This window comes from Cynocephalus volans, chromosome 10 (assembly GCF_027409185.1).
Source record: "Cynocephalus volans isolate mCynVol1 chromosome 10, mCynVol1.pri, whole genome shotgun sequence".
NCBI lineage: Eukaryota > Metazoa > Chordata > Mammalia > Dermoptera > Cynocephalidae > Cynocephalus > Cynocephalus volans.
The window spans coordinates 15,346,807-15,364,412 of NC_084469.1; the positions used below are offsets into that span (position 1 = coordinate 15,346,807).

The 17,606-nt window shown below is 49.8% G+C and overlaps 1 protein-coding gene across 2 annotated transcripts in view; it reads right to left on the bottom strand.

Moving 5' to 3' along the window:
• CUEDC1 (CUE domain containing 1) overlaps positions 1 to 17,606 on the bottom strand; it is a 76,060-nt gene that overhangs the window by 30,061 nt on the left and 28,393 nt on the right. The window contains exon 1 of one of the 2 annotated variants that reach the window (XM_063109650.1): positions 2,852 to 2,932. The exons of the other annotated variant lie outside the window; for it this stretch is intronic. The gene's annotated coding sequence lies outside the window, so the exon portion shown is untranslated. Of the gene's footprint in view, positions 1 to 2,851; positions 2,933 to 17,606 lie in introns of those variants that run through there. 2 annotated transcript variants of the gene reach the window in all.

Consider the following 17,606-nt stretch of genomic DNA (forward strand, 5'->3'; position numbering starts at 1 on the left):
GAAATAATGGTACATTATCATCCTCTTCTTACACACACACACCGCATAATATACATATATAATATATATCATATTACATATCATATATATGTACCATAAAATATATATGTATTATATATTCAACAGTAAACAAAAACGAGGCAATTCAATATGTCTCTTTATGTCCAAGACGTACAGGAACACGTAAGGCACAAAACAGTGAAGACAGTCACTATACCATAGTGGATGTGTGTGTGTGTGTGTGTGTGTGTGTGTGTGTGTGTGTGTGTGTCAGAGAGAGTTCTCTGAAAGGATTCACAAGAAACTGATATATAGGTTTCCTCTAGGAAGAATTGGGACATAAGCGATAGAGACAGACCAGGGAAACTTTCGCCTGTAAATCCTTGTATCCGTTTTAAATTTTAATTCATGTCCATTTATTAATTTAAAAATAAAAAACACATAACTTATAAAGAACATGAAGGTGATAGTATCGCCAATGACTTTTAGGTTCTTTTTGCATATGTGTATTATCTACCGTGGACATGAGTTACTTTTTTTGTGTGTATTTTTCGTGACCGGCACTCAGCCAGTGAGTGCACCGGCCATTCCTATATAGGATCTGAACCCGCAGCGGGAGCGTCACCGTGCTCCCAGCGCCGCACTCTCCCGAGTGCACCACAGGCTTGGCCCCATGAGTTACTTTTTAATAATAATTATATCAAATATCTACGAGCATTTGCTACATGCCATACTCTTTCTAAGCACTTGGCAGATATTCTCTCATCGAACCCCACAGTAAAGCAACTATTGCATCTATTTTACAAGTAAAGAAACTAAGGCTCAGAGAGGTTAAATAACTCACACAGGGTCACACAGTCAGTGGCAGAGCCAGAATTTGAATCCAACAATCTAGCCACAGAGTCCATGTTCTTCTTAACCTCCACCTTATACTGTCTCTCTAATTTAAAAAAAAAGCAAAATTTTGAAAAATGACGACAGAAAAAATCTTAAGAAGAACGCACACCACAAAGACTCCAGGGCTTTAAAACCTTTGCAATCCTTAGATTCTCAGCCCAGCCCTTCCTGCTGCACTCCAACGGGCTTTCTCCAGTCCTGCCTCAGTGGGAACCAGGTGGTACACCCCCAGCGGTGCACCCTCCAACCCTGGTCAGGGACCCACCACCTCCTGGGTGCAGGGGAGGAATGAGGGTGCAGTGGGCAAGATGATGGACCACACCACAGGTGTTTCAGAGGCAGGACCATGGTGCAGAGGGCTCGCTGCGGCACGTGGAGGGGAAATCCTCATGGAGGGGAAACCACACATTAGTGTTTACTGGTGCTGAGTCTGGGGTAAGAGGCCATAGGAGAGAGATTAAGAGCAGGGCTTTAGGTGGGACAGACCTCAGCTTTTATCCTGATCCTGCAGCTTAGTGGGCAAGTGGGATTTCTCTGAGCCAGTTTCCTTATCTGTAAAACGCAATACCTATACCTTCCCAGATGGGGTTCCTGAGGGGAATTCACCATGGTGGGCTCACACCGCACCCCACCCTCAATGCTGTCAGTCAGGGGTATCTGTTACTGAGACTGTCATGGGCCATTCACTCCCCAAGGCCGCAGAGTTCTCAGGAGTTACGGCTGGAGGCTGGCCCAGGAGTCAGGCCTGGGGATACGATCTTGACTCTAGTCCTGAAGGAGGAGAGTGTGCAGCCCCAAGGCTTCCCCTCAGGGGCTTCCAGCACATCAGGCTGCAAGGGAGCCCCTCTGCCCTTTTCTGCCCATGCCCTGCACCCCTGCTAAGCTTCCACGGGGAGAAGTGACTAGAATATTAGCTGGGGCCAGGCCTCCCACTCCTACTCAGGGAAAAGGAGATGGCTCGACTGGGGCCTGCCTTTCGGGGAGGAGCTCCACGGGCCTTGGGCAGCAGGAACACAGGCAGAGTGGCCCTCACAGAAATGCCTCCTCTGGCAGCTGAAGAATGCAGGCCCAGGGCGGGGGAACAGAGGCAAAGGGGGCAGGGGGAGGCCCATGGCTGAGCTTCAAAAGAGCAGGCAGCAGCTGCAGCTGGGAGGGCCACCCCCCTCAGGCAGCAGCCGGGACACCATCAGAAATTCCACCCAGAGTGAGAGGGGCCCAGCCTGAACAGCAGATGGGATTGTTTAGAGCTACTTACTGCCAGGCCAGCTACTCCCCAAACCACAGGCTGCTCCCTCCTCCTGGCCTACACCAGCAGAAGCTCTATGCAGCCAGGGGTGCCCAAGGGCCAGCTGCCAGGTGTCCCCTCCCCACCTGATGCCTTCACTCATCCACACACCCACATGCCCACACACGCACTCTGGAGTCACCACGATTAAGAAGGCGGGAGAACCCTCATGATCTCACTTCCAGATGGTGGATGTTACCAAAGGCCACAGAGCTCAGCGGCTGCAGGGCTGGGATTTGAATCCAGACTGTGCGACTCGCAGCCAGTGCTGTCTCCCTGTGCAGGCGCACACTCACCAGCATGCTCATATGCCTGCATGTGCTGAAAGGCTCCCGCTGGCTGCTTACACACACCAGCTCACTCACACCCGTTCCCTCGCACCATATGCTCGTCCCAGGCCTGCACAGCCACAGGACACAAATACTCTCTTTAGGAATTTTCTTGAACCTTCTCATCCATCCCAGCACTCAATCCACTCCTCTCTTCACCCAACTCTGAAGCTGTGTTTTTAAAAGTACAGTCACACTCCCCTACACACACACATGCAATGCACACTAAGAGCACCCTCATCCCCCAACAGCCCACCCTGCGAGCCACTGCCTTCACTAGGCTGATGGCAGGGCCAGATGGAGCCCGAGAGCCCCCTTTCTCTCTTTCCCCCATCTGTACCTGGAATGGTTATTACAGCACTGGTGAGGTGAGGTTGACCTGACTTGCAGCAAAACTGGCCAGAACCAGGAAGTGGCACATCCTGGCCATGTGGTATTTCTCGTTGCCTGCAGGCCCAGCTCCTGGAAGGGAGTGCAGGGAAGGACCTCAGACCTCTAATTCCGGTAGCCCTAGGCCTCAAATCTAACAGCCAGGAGTGCAGGAGCAGGGGCAGGAGCTCCTAGAGGTCCCATAACCAGCCTCCTTTACCTCCTGGCGGCCTCAGTCTCTACTTCTAGAAAATGGAGAAAAATAGTCTGTGTTTGGTCTGATCACTGAAATCTTCCAGGTATGCAAGGATCTGGGTGGGGGAGGCAGATGGGGACAGGGCCAGAGAAAGGCACCACTGTTCTAGATACAAACCAGGATGACACCTCTGTAGGACGTGGCTGCATCCCAGTTCCCCAGGGCTGGAAGGACCTGTACACTTTCTTTAGATACAGAACCGGAACCCCTTTCCTCAAATGAAACGCTCAGCAGAAGTCCACTACATAAAGACATTAAGCAGAAACCTGCCCTCACCCACCCCTGGCAGTTATACATAATCAGAGAAACTGTCATTTACTGAGTGCTAGGCAAAGTGTTCCTCCTGAATCATGTCATTTAATCCTCACAACAGCCTAGTGCTGTAGATTCTTACCTTCTACCATTATCACAGCAATTTTACAGATAGGGATATTGAGTCATGTGTGACCTAGAGGTTGTCCAGGACTGCCGCATCCAAACTGCATGGCCTTACAGGGCAGAGCACAAGTGTGGGTGTAACACCTGGGTTTAACCCCTCGTGCACTCATCTCTTGCACTGTTTGCATCTCTGCCTGTTCCCCCCACAGATGATGTGGCTTCAGGAAATGCAAATGCACTTTGTCCTCAGTCTAAGGAGCAAATGCTCTTTGTGCTATAGCAGTGTATCTCAGGGGAAGGTGGAAGCCACCGCCATCGGACTCCCCTGAAGTGTTTGCTAAGAACACAGATTCTCCACCCCACTATTAAAGCAGAATCTCTGTGGGTGTGACCTGGGAATTTGCATTTAAGAAGCTCCTCAGGTCATTCTGATGCATGGGAAACTGTGAGGACTACTGTATTACAAGGTGATGCAGTTTGGAGACCTGGATGCTGGTTTTAGCTCCATCACTAACTAGCCAAGTCACTTTAGGCAAGTCATTTTACCTCCTGGGCTTTGGGTTCCCATCTGGAAAATGGACAGGGAGAACTAAATGATCTCCAAAACTTTCACCCCAGATGTCTTCGATGCTTGCTCTGAGTCCCCATATGGCCCACAGGTGTACGAACCTAGCTTCATGGCCTGTTTGACACTCATTGCAAAGAGTTCCTCTCTGGTTGATTTAGGGAAATCTGCAAAAATACCTTCTCTCTGGCTCCAGGCCCTAAACAAATGGCTTTTGGATTATCCATGCTCCCTCCCCCATCCCCTGAACATTTATTTTCTTCATTCCAGCCCCAGCCCTGAGCCAATCAGGATTCTGTAAACATTGGGTCCACACACCTGGGTTTAGTCAACAGTCATCAAACAAAGGCACTACCAAATCACCACACAAGCCCAAACTTGCACCCACTCTGTCTCACAGGGAAGGAGTCAGCCTGGGAGGCACGGATGGTGCACTCCCTTCCTCCAGCACAGAATGGGCATGAGCTGCAAGGTTATCCAGACTTAAGGCATGTGTGGAGGCAGCACAAGGAACACCCAGCAGTTGTTGGAACCTTTCAGAAGCGGCTAGACATTTCTCAGTCCCTTGGCCCCTTTGATGATCTGCATTAACATATGTTGCATTCGGCTAGTGCTCACACATTGCTTGCTGGTGGCAAACATATGAATAACTCGTCCTTCAAGGTCTACGAATCCTTGACAGTGGAGTTGTGGGATTATCAGACCCACAGCACGGACACAGGGCAAATTCAGATTCATTCCACCTTTGCATATGGTATGTGCACAAAATTAAACCAAAGGGGAAAAAGGATGCACAGAAAAGAATGTAAACCCAACTTCCACAGTGGGAAACATCTGTGAATTGTAACCAAGATCTGCTGATCCTAGTCATTTAGGAACCCCAAAATAGATCATCTTCTCATTCTGAGCACGCTGACTGCTCGAAATGATGGTGCTTTACATCTGCACAGTACTTAACAGTTTAAAATGCTGGGGGAAAGTCCACGAGCCCTTTCCATTCAGCCAGGCTTTAGGCTGCACCTTGTATACATGGAATCCTCACAACAATCTTATAAGGTAGGAACCTCATTTTGCAGATGAGGAAATTGAAGCACAGAGGAGTTAAATAATTTGCCCGAGGTCTCACAGTCAGTAAGTGGCCAGGTTGGGATTCTACCCCAAATCCCCGACCACTCACCACACTGTCACCCCACTTACAATAATGAAGCTGTATCTTTGCATGGGGCAAGGAGGGAAACAGACTGCAGAAGGGCTGGGCACATAGGATCAGCCTGGCAATGGTCCCACCAGCCGCCATCCTGGAGGAGGGGAGAAGTGGCCACGTTGAGGGTGTGGATGCAGTGGCTGGGCCAGGCCAGGCCAGGGAGATGGAAAAAAACAGGGGCACCCCAGCTCATAACTGAGTGGCCAGTCCCACCACGCGCCTCCTCTGTCCCAGCAGTCCCAGGCCCAGAGGGGACCTCGCCAGGCTCGGCTGCCACCCCCAGCAGGGCGTCCCTGTCCTGGTCTGGGCTCTCTTCAAGTTGTATCGCAGCCACACCGGGCAGCATCCAGGGTGAGTCAGGCCAGGCAAGAGGAAGTGGCTGCATTGAAAATCATTAACATGCAGGGCTGAGCTTGGGGCCTTTGTTCTTGAGCAAGGACTGTAGCATTTCACTTTCAGGAAGGAGCTGGGAGGGTGGGGCAGGCTCGGAATTGCACAACCAACAGCACAGGCTCAGACACACACTGGTCCCATGTGGAAGTCTGCTTAGACAGGCCACCTGCAGAAAAGCGCAGGTAAACCCACGGCCACTCACACACAGCAAATCCACAGAGAGACAGAGAGAAAGTGCGCAGGCCAACTCGTCTCCCCTGCTTTTTAAATCAAACAGGGCTTCCAACAGGGGTTACAATCGGGGCTTTGTGGTCAAAAGTCTAACAAGTCAGAGAAGCCAAGCAAAGGAAGAAAGCAGAAAAGAAGGAGGAGGGAAGGGCCTCAGGCCATCGGACCACAGTGGGAACCCTACGGCTGAGAGATGGATGACCCCCTTGCACCCCAGCTGGGAGGGGGCAGCCCCAGCTCTGGGAAAGCTGCCTTCCTGCACCCCCCTTCCCAAAACAGGCACCCCTCCTCCAACCATGCAGGTGTCACAGGAGCCCCTGTGTCTCCTAGATGAGAGAAGAACACCATTAACAGTCCTAGCAGGCACCCAGCATCCCGGCAACACTGTGCCTAAAGGCAACTTTTCAGGGCTGCGGCTGGTCCCTGAAAGAGTCACATCTCGGCCACCAGTAGTGGTGGGAAAGGCTGTGAAGTGAATCAGTTAATTCTGGGGAGGGAGGATGAAGGTTGGGGAGGTGAGAAGAGAGAAGCAAAGTCAGTCGACAAGGAGAAATCTGTTTTTAAAAATGTAGTACAAACAATAACAAAACAGGTTCTGAGCAAGCCCCATAAGCCCCTGGACCCAGGACCATCCCTAGATCCCAGGGAATGGCCCTCCTTGCAGGGAATGGCTCCCTCCTCCCTGTCCCACCTTGCAGGGGTTGGGTCGTCAATAGGCTAAGATTTTACTCTGCTTCCCTCCTGCACCTCATCAGACCTTAACCTCGAGGCCTTCGAGGAAATTAGGAGAAATGGGACTCTTGTCCTTTGTCAATTACAAAGCAAACAGCTCTCTAGGGGATCACCGTCCTTTGTTGGGGGGGTTCTTCTCACACTCTCAGACACACCCCTTACCCCCTTCCCACCCTCCCACGGCTCTGCTGGGGGCAGCAGCAGCAAGGACCAGCTTGTTTAGGGAAGCCGCCTGTTCCCTCCAGTGCTGTGGGACGTCTGGCAAGGACAGGCCACCCACCAGGTCCAACTCACCCCCCTCAAAGCGGCTCTGTTTGTAAAGGGCTTTCGGGGACAGGAAGCAATAAACAGAGTCAAGCGGCCAAGATGTGGGGGCTGATTATGCAGTTTATGGATTTTCCAGGCCTCTGTGTACTCTCCCACCAGCTGCCTGGGGCTCTGCAGAAAAAGGTGCTGGCGAAAGACAGGCTGGTCCCTGGCTTTACAGGTGGCCTTTTGCCAGGCCTAGCTGGGTCCTACCGAGTGTGTGAGGGGACTGTATGCCTTGAGGGCCCCACAAACCACCATGGAGAACACACCTCCCCCCATACTACTACAACCCCGCCTGCTAATGGCTACAACATCGCACACACACACACACTCTCTCTCTCTCTCTCTCTCTCTCTCTCTCTCTCTCCCCAGCCTACTGCTCACCTCTCCACCCAGCTCTAGGATACTTGGTGGAGGCTGATTCCCGGTATTCCCAGAGGGGAGGACATGCCGAGCTGCAGCTCGGGCCAGGTGGGTGGCCCTCCTTCACAATGAAGCTCACAGCCCAGCTTAGTTTAGCTGCACTGAGAGTGGAAAGCAACTGGGGAAAAGCTGAGGCTGGTGGAGAAGGTGGTTCTGGGCCGGATGGCCTCCCAGTGCGAGGCAAGGCTCACATTCCCCAAACAGGCTGCGATCTGGTTAAACAGTAAGCCCACATGTATAAAACTGTACATGCAGAGCAGTTGGGGAGAGCCAAAAAGGGGAAACCACCCACTTGTCTCTCAATGCCCGATAAGCAATAAATAACACAGAGTGTCTCCACATGCAGCCGAGACCTTCAGTGCCAACACGGAAACACGTGAAGAAACCCAGTGGAAGGTCATGTGAATGCTATAGCATTTCTGTTAAAATGTCTGTGTGCACACGTGTCTAGCTGGATACGCACCAGACACTGAGCAGCAGTCACCTAAGAGGCAGGGGTACATGAGAGGGGAACTTTTGCTGTTTACTTCATGCACCTCTGCATCCTTTGATGTTTTTACAACAAACATGCATGACTTCTGTAGTCTAACATTAAGAATTAAAAATAATAACGAAGTACATTGTCAGTAGAAATGGGAAATGGTTCGGCCACTGTGAAAATCAGTTTGGTGGTTTCTCAAAAAGTTAAGCATAGAATTGCCACATGATCCAGTAATTCCACTCATGAGAATTGAAAAACGATTGAAAACAGGGACTCAAAAAGATAACTGTACACCAGTGTTCACGGTGGCATTATTCACAAAAGCCCACAGGTGGAAACAACCCAAGTGTTCATCAACAGATGAGTGTATAAAAAATGTAGTATACATACTTGGAACAATGGAATATTACTCAACCACAAGAAGGAATGAAATTCGGACATGCTACAACGTGGATGAGCCTTGGAAGCATTATGCTAAGTAAAGCAAACCAGACACAGAAGGACAGGTGTTGTATGATTCCTCTTTTATGAGGTACCCAGAACAGACAGAAAGTGGAACAGAGGTTTCCAGGGACAGAGGGGGGAATGGGGACTTATTATTTAATGGGCAGAGTTCTGATGAACAAGTTCTGGAAATGGACAGTGGTGATGGTTGTACGACAATGTGAATGTACAAAATACCACTAAATGATACTCTTAAAAATGGTTAAAATATTAAGTTTTATGTTATGTATGTTTTACCTCTTGAGAGACGGAGAGAGAGAGAGAAAAGACAAGACAGACTTATACAAGGCAGGCAAGGCACCAGGTTGTGAATCGTGGGGCAGAAGGTGGCACTACTTGCATCATTCAGACCGGGGGCCACCAGTACACAAGCCATCCTGGCCCACACAGAGGGGCTCTGTCCCCATCTGCACAGAGTGGGCCAGGGCACAATGACACCCCTGTTGAGGAGGGCTGCTCAGATGGCCCACAGCGTCACATATGCCACAGGGTTGGGGGAGATGGCAATGCAGGGATACTTCCTGGACATTTGGAATAGTTGGGATGTGAAACATTAGGAAACAGCTATTTAAAAGGTTAATGATGGAAAATGAAGCATGCATCAGAGAGCCTTCGACAGAAGGGGAGGGGGGAGTCGAGATGGTGGGCGTGGGGGGAGAAAAGGGCGGGGGTTGAGAGAGGATAAGCAGAGGGTCTGTCCTAGAGGGCGCTCTGCCAGAGAGAGCTCATTCATTCGGCAGCCCGGAGGCAGCACGCTCCCAGGTGCTGGGCAGGGGGAACGTGGGGAGTGGGGGACAGGAGGGCAGCCCATCTGGTAAGCCCTTCAGTGCGCCTCCCGTGCATCTTGCTCGAAAATATGTACACATATAAACCAAGAAAGAAAAAGCTGCCCTCCCACCCCCACATTCTTACAGAAGGCCAGAATCCCTCTCACGTGAGGCCACATCATTCATCCAGAATAAGAAATAAGATCCAAACGACCAGAGTGGGCCAAACACCCTCGTGACTGGGCCTTATTCACACAAGTGCACCCATCAGCCCGACACCAGGCGTCAACTGACACCAGATTCTCTCACTAAAGGGGAGAAGCAAAGGGGCAGGGGTGCGCCTGAGAGGGATGCCACATTTTGAGGCCTGTGACTACCAAGGACAGAGTTCTCAGGGGCACGTTTTCTTGAGGTTTTACCCACTTATCTCCAATCGTGCGTGGACAAAGAGAAGCTGTGCATGGGGCACATTTGTGGCCAGTGGCAGCTCCGCCTCAGTCAAGATAAGAATATTTAAACAGTGGACTTCTTATAAAGGGACAGCGTATCTAGGGACTTCCTGAAACATGCTAGATATTATTTGTGCGTGCGCATGTGCACATAAGAAAGAGGAGGGTAGTTCTGACAGATCTCTATGTGACACTACGGCCTTCTCAGACACTCACTTCTTCCAGAAACATATTGTCCAGTAAGGTCGCCACTAGTCACATGTAGCTAAAATTTTAATTTTAATTAATTAAAATTAAATTAAATTTAAAATGCAGGTCCTCGGTCCCACTACCACATGTCAAGTGTTCAACAGCCACTGTGGCTAATGGCCATCGTATTGAACAGCACGTGTTTTGGAACACTTCTCACGTCGCAGAAAGTTCTATCAGACAGCACTACTTAGAATCTGAAAGGGAGCCCTCCTTCTTAGTGGGATGAAGCCCTGATTTACTCTAAGTGGAAGGGCTCTATGACGATTACCTGGGGGAGACCAAGGACTGTGGACAGTCACTTCCAACAGAGGAGCCTCCCACATCCTCCTGGGCAGGCAGAGCCCGTGAGCTCTGTGCCCTGTCACCATCCGCGTCCTCCACCTCATCCCAGATCAACACTTTGGCCTCTTTCCTGTGAAACTTGGCACTTCAGGCAGAAGAGAGCAGGAGTCTAGCTGGGAACTAGGTTCTGATTTCAACACTGGTCTCCAAGGACCAGATTCAGAAAAGGTCCTCCCAGTTCGTCTCACCAGGAAGAAAGGTGTCCTTAGACCATCAGGGACCCTCCACCGTCCCCTCTCCTGGGCACTGCCTCCTTGGGCTTCTCCAGAGCAAGGGAAGGAGTCAGAGAAAAAGGGCAGCTGAGGCAGGGGGTATATATGGGGGTGGGTGTAGGTAAGTAAGTGCTTATTAAAGATAAAAACATTGTTTGAACGAATCCAATGGTCAGGCTAAGGAAATGAACTGAAAGAGGTCTAACCATGCAAACGGTGACTGGGTGTTTGGTTCTGTGTCTCTGAACTGACTAGAGAGAGAAATAGACTGAGGGGCTCTCACCCGTGCCTCACACCACACACGATGATATCTGTCTGAGACACCTGTACTCCTAACTTAACCCATCTCCTTAAGAACTTCCCCCACCTGATTCCAAGCAGCATCACCATTCTCGCCCCAAGTTGTCTCAGGTTGGCCCTGAAAGTCAACCAAAATGAGCTGTAAATCTGCAATTTTTCCAGCAAGTAGCAGATTGGGGGTGAGGGCTGAGCAGACAGCCCATAAAGTGTGAGCACAACAGGAGACCCCGTAGAGAGACCCCATGAGCCTGACTTCTCCTCCTAGCTCTGCACGTGGATCTTGGAGCAAGTTTCTTTTTTCTTTTAATCTTTTTTTTTTTTAATAAAATAAAACAGATACAGAAAACTGTACAAAACCCATATAAGCTTAGTGAATTATCTTAAGTCTAACACCTTGTAACTACCCATGACGAGAAACAATACTTTGCCAGTCACTCCAAAACCCAGTTGACTTCTGAAGCAACCACTTCCTAGCATTTCTTTATCACTCAAATGCATGTCCCTGGACACCATACTTTAGTCTTGCCCACTGACTTTTAAGTTGATTTTAATCTACAGCTTCCCTCTGCAGACCTTTCTCTTCCTTACAATTTCGGTGTTGAAGAACCCAGGCCTTTCGACTACAGCCTTCCCCACAGTCTGAAGTTCATGGAGCAAGTTTCCTGTTCTCTCTCAACCTCCCTGCCCAACTCACAGGGTTCCTGTGACAATAAAAAGAAACAGTGAGCCTGAAAGCACATAGGGAAATGCTTATGATATTTTGTTAAGCAAAGAATGCAGAATGCAAATTGATATATATGGTATGCTTTCAACTACTTAAAGACAAAATGTATAGAAAAAAGGACCAGAAAGAAATACGCCAATACATCAATAGTTGTCCAGGACGGTGGGATTCTGCCTGCCCCCCCCAACTTTTTTACCCTTTCTTATATTTTTCCATAATTAGCATATCATAATGTGATCACGAGGGGCAAACTCTTTTTTAAACATTTTTTAAAAAAGAGCACTCTTAAAGTACAGCATGAGATCCAGTGTATCGCCAGGCTTGCCTGTTCTCCCGTCACAGCACCCCGTTTGCTCTCTGTTCCCATGGCCACCACACTCCAGCTGAGACCCTCAGCATCCCAAGCCTGCTTCCCTTGACACCTGCTAGCCAGTCTCCTAGTCTTCCTACCATCTTCTCTTGATGCCACCAACAAAAGAACATGCCAGGTCACTTTCCATCTCCCGAGTCTGTCATATAATGATCACAACCCCTCTCTGTCAGTGGTCATAACACTCAATGAGCATCAGTCACCCAGAGTGCTCATTAAAGACACATTGCTGGGCCCCACCCCCAGAGTTCCTGTTGTCCCATGTCTGGGGGGGGCAAAAATTTGCATAGCTAACAAGTTCTCAGGTGATGCTGATGCTGCTGGTGCAGGGACCACACTTTGAGAACACCTGATTTGCACCTCTCCTGTCTTCCTAAACAAGCCTGTCCATCCTTCATGACCTAGCTCAAGTTCCCTTTTTCCATGAGTCAATCTCTGAAAACTTCAGCCAATATTGATCTCTCTGGAGCCTTCCAGATCACCTCTAGCACTTAAGAGTGGGCTGGCAGAGGGAGAGAGCACTTAGTGACCATAATGACGGGCAATGTAGCACTTTACCATCTGCTGTCCTGCATGGCCAGCTCCCCTCTGTAATATCAGCTCTTAAGGGCAGAGAAAGGAACAGACACTTCTTTAGTGACCACATTATCCAGGAGGCATTCCACATGGCCCAGGTGAACTGAATTTGTCTCATTCACAGGCACCCCAATGATACTCACACACAGACTTCTAATTATTCACGCATTCATTCACTGTCCGTCAAAAAGCACTTGCTGAGCACCTGCTATATGTCAGGATCCACAAGAGAACAACCTCTTTTCTTCACAGTGGCCAAGAATTACAATAGCATGAGTTACAGCAGACGCCTGTAGAAAGCATCTGTGAAAAATACTTCCATCTGCAGCCAAACGGCCCCAACCCCTGGCCCCAGAGACCGCTACACAGACACAACCTTGGCAGGTGTTGTTTCATGCCAACAAGCATGCCTGGTTGCGGTCACACCCTTGTGTAATCATGGTGAGCGTTTGGCTGCCCATTGTAGGCTCTGTTGTTTCCCAGGTAAGCCACCTTGGACTTGGGGGCAGGGTTTATGGGCAGACATTGTTAGGAGAACAGATGTCCAGGCACGTGGGCAGAGCAGCTAGGAACAATGTGACTTCGCAGCCTGGAGCCCACCAGAGGGAGGCAAGAAGACACTGCCTCCTAATTAAAAGGGGTAAATGTCTGAAGAGCAGACCCCTCCCCATTTTTTCAAACATCTGGGGGTCTGGACACTTAGGCCCTGTGCCCAGCGAGACATTTTGAGCAGGCTGAAGAGATCATAGATTCTAGTAGGCAGACGGTGCTTCTTCGTGACCTCGGACAATATTTACTCTTTGTGCCTCAGTTTCATTACTAATATTTACTACTCTAAAAAAAAAATAGTAAAGCCAAAAAAGAAGATAATAAAGATCCACTTTGGAAGAAATAAAAGGAGAGATTAAAAAACAAACCAAGTAATGCCACTGGGTAAAAGAAAGAAACTACAAAGAGACTCAATCGATGCCTCAGTGGGGAAACCCTAAATGCATATGGACCTCCCTGGTGCAGTGATCTCAGCTGGAGGGTGCATCAGAATCTCTGAGATGCTTTTTAAAGACAAAGGCCCAGGGCCCACTACTGAATCAGAATCTCCTGAGGTGTACCCAATCCTGGTCTCCCAAACCCCAAGCAAATCAAAGAGGTTCTGGGATATTCTAGGCTGCTCCTAGTTAAGAGAACCTACCCCAGAGATGAGGTCTATTAGGCAGCAGATCCTCACCTAAGAGGGGAGTAGGAAAGGGCAGAGGCTGCAGGGCTGTAGAGATCAGGCGAGGAGAAGGAATGTGAGCAATGAGGTACCCCTCGGGTCTGTCCCCCGCCCCAGAGATCTGGTTTCAGAGAGGAAATATCATCCTCCTATATAAATTCACTAGTCTTCCAGGGGCCTGCTCCTCCAGCCAGTGCATGGCCAAGTCCTGGGCCACTCCTCCTTCTGGCCACCAGTGGCCACCACCCCATCCCGGCACAGTTACCGGGTTTTGAGACCTAACTCCTTTGCCCCAGCAGCTTCACCCTGACCAACTGCGACTTTAGGTCAGAGTTTAGATTGCACACCTCCTCTTCCGGGAAGTCTTCCTACATGCACTTCTTGGCTCACTCCCTCACTCCCACACAGGCTCAGCCTGTTCGACCCTCTCTCCTCCTCCTCTGTCATCAGTGTGGCAGCATTAGTCACATGATATCACAATTGCCATTGTGCCAGTCAGTGGCCCCGACAGATAGTGCCCATCTGGAAGGTGGGATTTTTGGGGTCTCATTCAGTTCTCTGTCCCCAACCTAGCTCAAGTGCTCAGAATAGAGCAGACAGGCAATACATGTATTTATGTGGATCAGAAGAAAGGGAGGGGAGGAAATTTTAAATCAAACAGTTCCACTAGGCACATTTTTCAAAATGCTAGGGAAATTATAACAAATACTTTTCTTAGCATTTCCTATGTGCCAGAGAGAAGACAGAGATGTGAGGGGTAAACATACCCACATGATATCTCTGGTTCAAAGGGAGAAAGAGCAAAGCCTGAAAAAAAAATAGCTACCTCTGAAGTCCTTGTTCCCTGTGGCTTAGGAGTCTCAGTGACTCCATCACTTTGCCCTTCAGACGAAACACAGACCCAGGGGCAGAAGCACTTCATCTCTGCTGCAGGCCTCTGTCAATAAGGTTCCAGGGATACTCTGTCTGGGAGGGCCTGGGAGTCATCAGCTCCAACTGGGAGCCCCTGGAGGTCAATTTAGAAACAGGGACAGGGATAAGGCTATCCAAGGCCTTGTTGGCATGAAAGGGCTTTTGTCTCCCATACACAAGATTTCCAGGGGAGGGACAAGGGTTTCAAGTCTCCTAGCCCCCTGGTTGGGGGCAGCAGAGGGGCATGGCCTGCACCTGCCCCACCTGGCCTCTCTGGGTCCAGGAACAGGCCAGTAAGGAGGATTCCCACTAGCCCAGGGTGGTTTACTCAGGAGAGGCTACAAAGAAAAGCAGGAATCCTGAGTGCTACAAAAGTAGGTGGGAAACAAAATTTATTCAGAGTCAACCAAACTAATGGAAAATGAACCATATGCCAGGCCCTTGGCAAGGTGCATCCCCACAGTCTGTATTTAATTTTCACACCAACCCAATGAGACAGCTACTATTCTCCTTGTTTTACCAACAGGAAGCTCAGGCATCATTCTGCTGGAAGGAGTGAAGGAGAGGAGGCAACCCTCAAAAATTGGGTGTGCTTGACCCAGGCCGGGTAGAGATTTAGGTGTCCTTGAGTGAAGCATTAAGGATACTTACTCTTTATTCACTATCTTTCTTAAAGACAGAAAAAAACAAAATAGGATTTAGGTTAGATTCCAGAAAAACTTCTTGACTCTAAAGAGGTGTTAGTTCACTCCCCGGACTAGATGGCTGAAAGTTGCAGCTACATCAAGTGCCCATTCTGCAGGCAGGAGACTGGATGACTCAACCTTTCCCCCCACGTGAGCATCCCCTAACACACTCAGTGGTCTCCTTGGGCAACTTGGCTCCAGCTCCAGGCTCAAATGAGGCTTTCAGACAACATGAAATCTGAGGTCAAACACATCCTTTGCTAAACTTAACAAGCAGATGGGTAGAAAGTTCAGCTAGTAAAATGAAGTCTTTTTTTTTAAATGAATGGGCAGGATTTGGAGTTTGCTAATTTAATCAATGAGGTCACTGTGACTCAGTTAAAGTTAACACGTGTGTATGATATTGCTACAAGCTGACCATTTGCCTGGTGGATAGTGTAGTTTATCAAGCCAGCAGTTACAGAGATGACTGGGACAGTGTGGCAGGCAAGCAGCTCAGGCAGAGAAAGGCACCTCACCTCAGGAAACCCCGTCCTGCCTGGGCCTCCCCATCCTGCCTGGGCCTTCCCACCCAGTGGCCATAGCTGCAGTGCTGGAAGGACCTCAGGACACAGAACAGATCTGCTGCTGCCCCCAGCTGCACGGCCAACACTTGTGCTCTGGCCTGGAACAGAAGGATCCCTAAAAGGTGGTTATTAGCCCAGGAAGGCAGAACACCATGAGGGGGAGGAAGGGGACCTGGGGGCTGTATTATAAGCAATACGCTCAATCTAAAGAGAGGCTCTTGTTCAGAATGTTTCATTTCAAACCAGGCAACTTGCTGGTTTGAATCAAACACAGGATTTACTATTTACCATAGAACAATTATATGACAAAAGCCTTGCAGAATTTATCCAGATGTGGGTTTTCCTTAAGGTAAAAGGAGTCACATTACCAAAGCCCAGTCTTCTCCAGATTTCAAAACCTCTCCAACCTCTCGGTAGAAACCAAGCCCTGCAAAGGTTAAAGGCCTCACCCTAAAGGTCCCACCAAAGAATCAGAGCTGTTGCCAGCTCTCCGACTCCTACCCAGCGGCTCACCCCAGGTGGCCAGAAGCTGCCTCTGAGAATACAGTGACCATTTATAAATCACCGCACACCCCTCTCCTGTGGCCTCATGGTGCATAAGTCGCGACCACACAGAACAGGCCGGGTCAGCAGCCACACCATGGGGTCCCTGCTGGAGGACTGACCAGAGCTCCCCTACTCCATTCCCCCCAGGCCACCACAAGGCCTCCTGTCAGTCCCTGCACTGCCCCCACCTCTCCTTTGATCCCAAAGAGGGGAGGCAGTGGAGGGCAAAGAAAAACCCCCAGAAGGCATCAATTTGCCCAAAGCAAAGGCAACACAAAGGCTGCACCTGTTTCCATGGAGACGCGATTGGCAAAGCAAAGGAACAAAACAGAGCGAGAAACACAAACCTCCACCACCTTCTGGGGCTGCGTGAGTGATCAATGCTGGCGGGCCAGAGCCCTGGCAGGAAGACAGCGGAGGGATTAAAGGTAACCAGCAGATCTAGAAGCCTTACTGGGAGCCCTTTCAGTTGGTAGAGGGAGACCAGCAGCCTCCCTGGCCCCCCAGGCCTGCCCTACTCTTGAGAAAGATCCTGAACAAAAAATCCTGAACGGAAATCCAAAGTGAGTGATTATTCACTTCACAAAAGGATTCTTTGCTTGACAAAGGGATTCCTTAAAACAGCAAAATCCCATGGTGGCTTGAGGCAGAGTGTTTGTTTTGTTTCATTATTTACTACTCTGAGCCTGAGGAAGAGGGGCCCAAGTAATTTCCAGTGGGAAGTTTGTAAGAAAAGATGACAAAACACCTAAGGGGACGGGATGGAGGGGTGGGGACGGGATGGAGGGGTGGGGACTGTTTATAAAACATCTGCTGGGAGAGGCCCACAAGAACACTGAGACTTGACAAAAGAAAGGTGAGAGAACTGAGCGCCCCAGGCCCTTCCACAGAAAGGCCATGGGAACCTAGACAGGGACAAAGACAGGCAGCAACAGGTGTCCAGCAAGGCCCTCTGGTCACCACAGGCACTTGTGAAGCCATTAGGTGAAGAGGAAACGTGGGGAGCAGAAACAGGAAAACCCTCATCTCCCCAGGGGCAAGAGGAAGGCGAGAGGCTTGACGTGTCCCCTGGCAGAGGCGAGAGGAAGATGCCAGACATAGGCTCAGCAGATGGCAGGGGTTCAGGGCAGTCATAAGAGCCCCTTGGCTCACTCTCGCCGTTCATCAGGTGACATGCCTTAAGCATCTCTTCGCACATGTTGTCCTCTGGGAAAGGGGACAAGGCCACACACCCAAACAACCCTGCCCTTGGGGGGAGTCTCAATCAGGCCTTCCCTCCAAGGTGCCTTTTCCTGACTATAATTCCTCCAGGGAACAAAAAATAAGGATAACAACAGT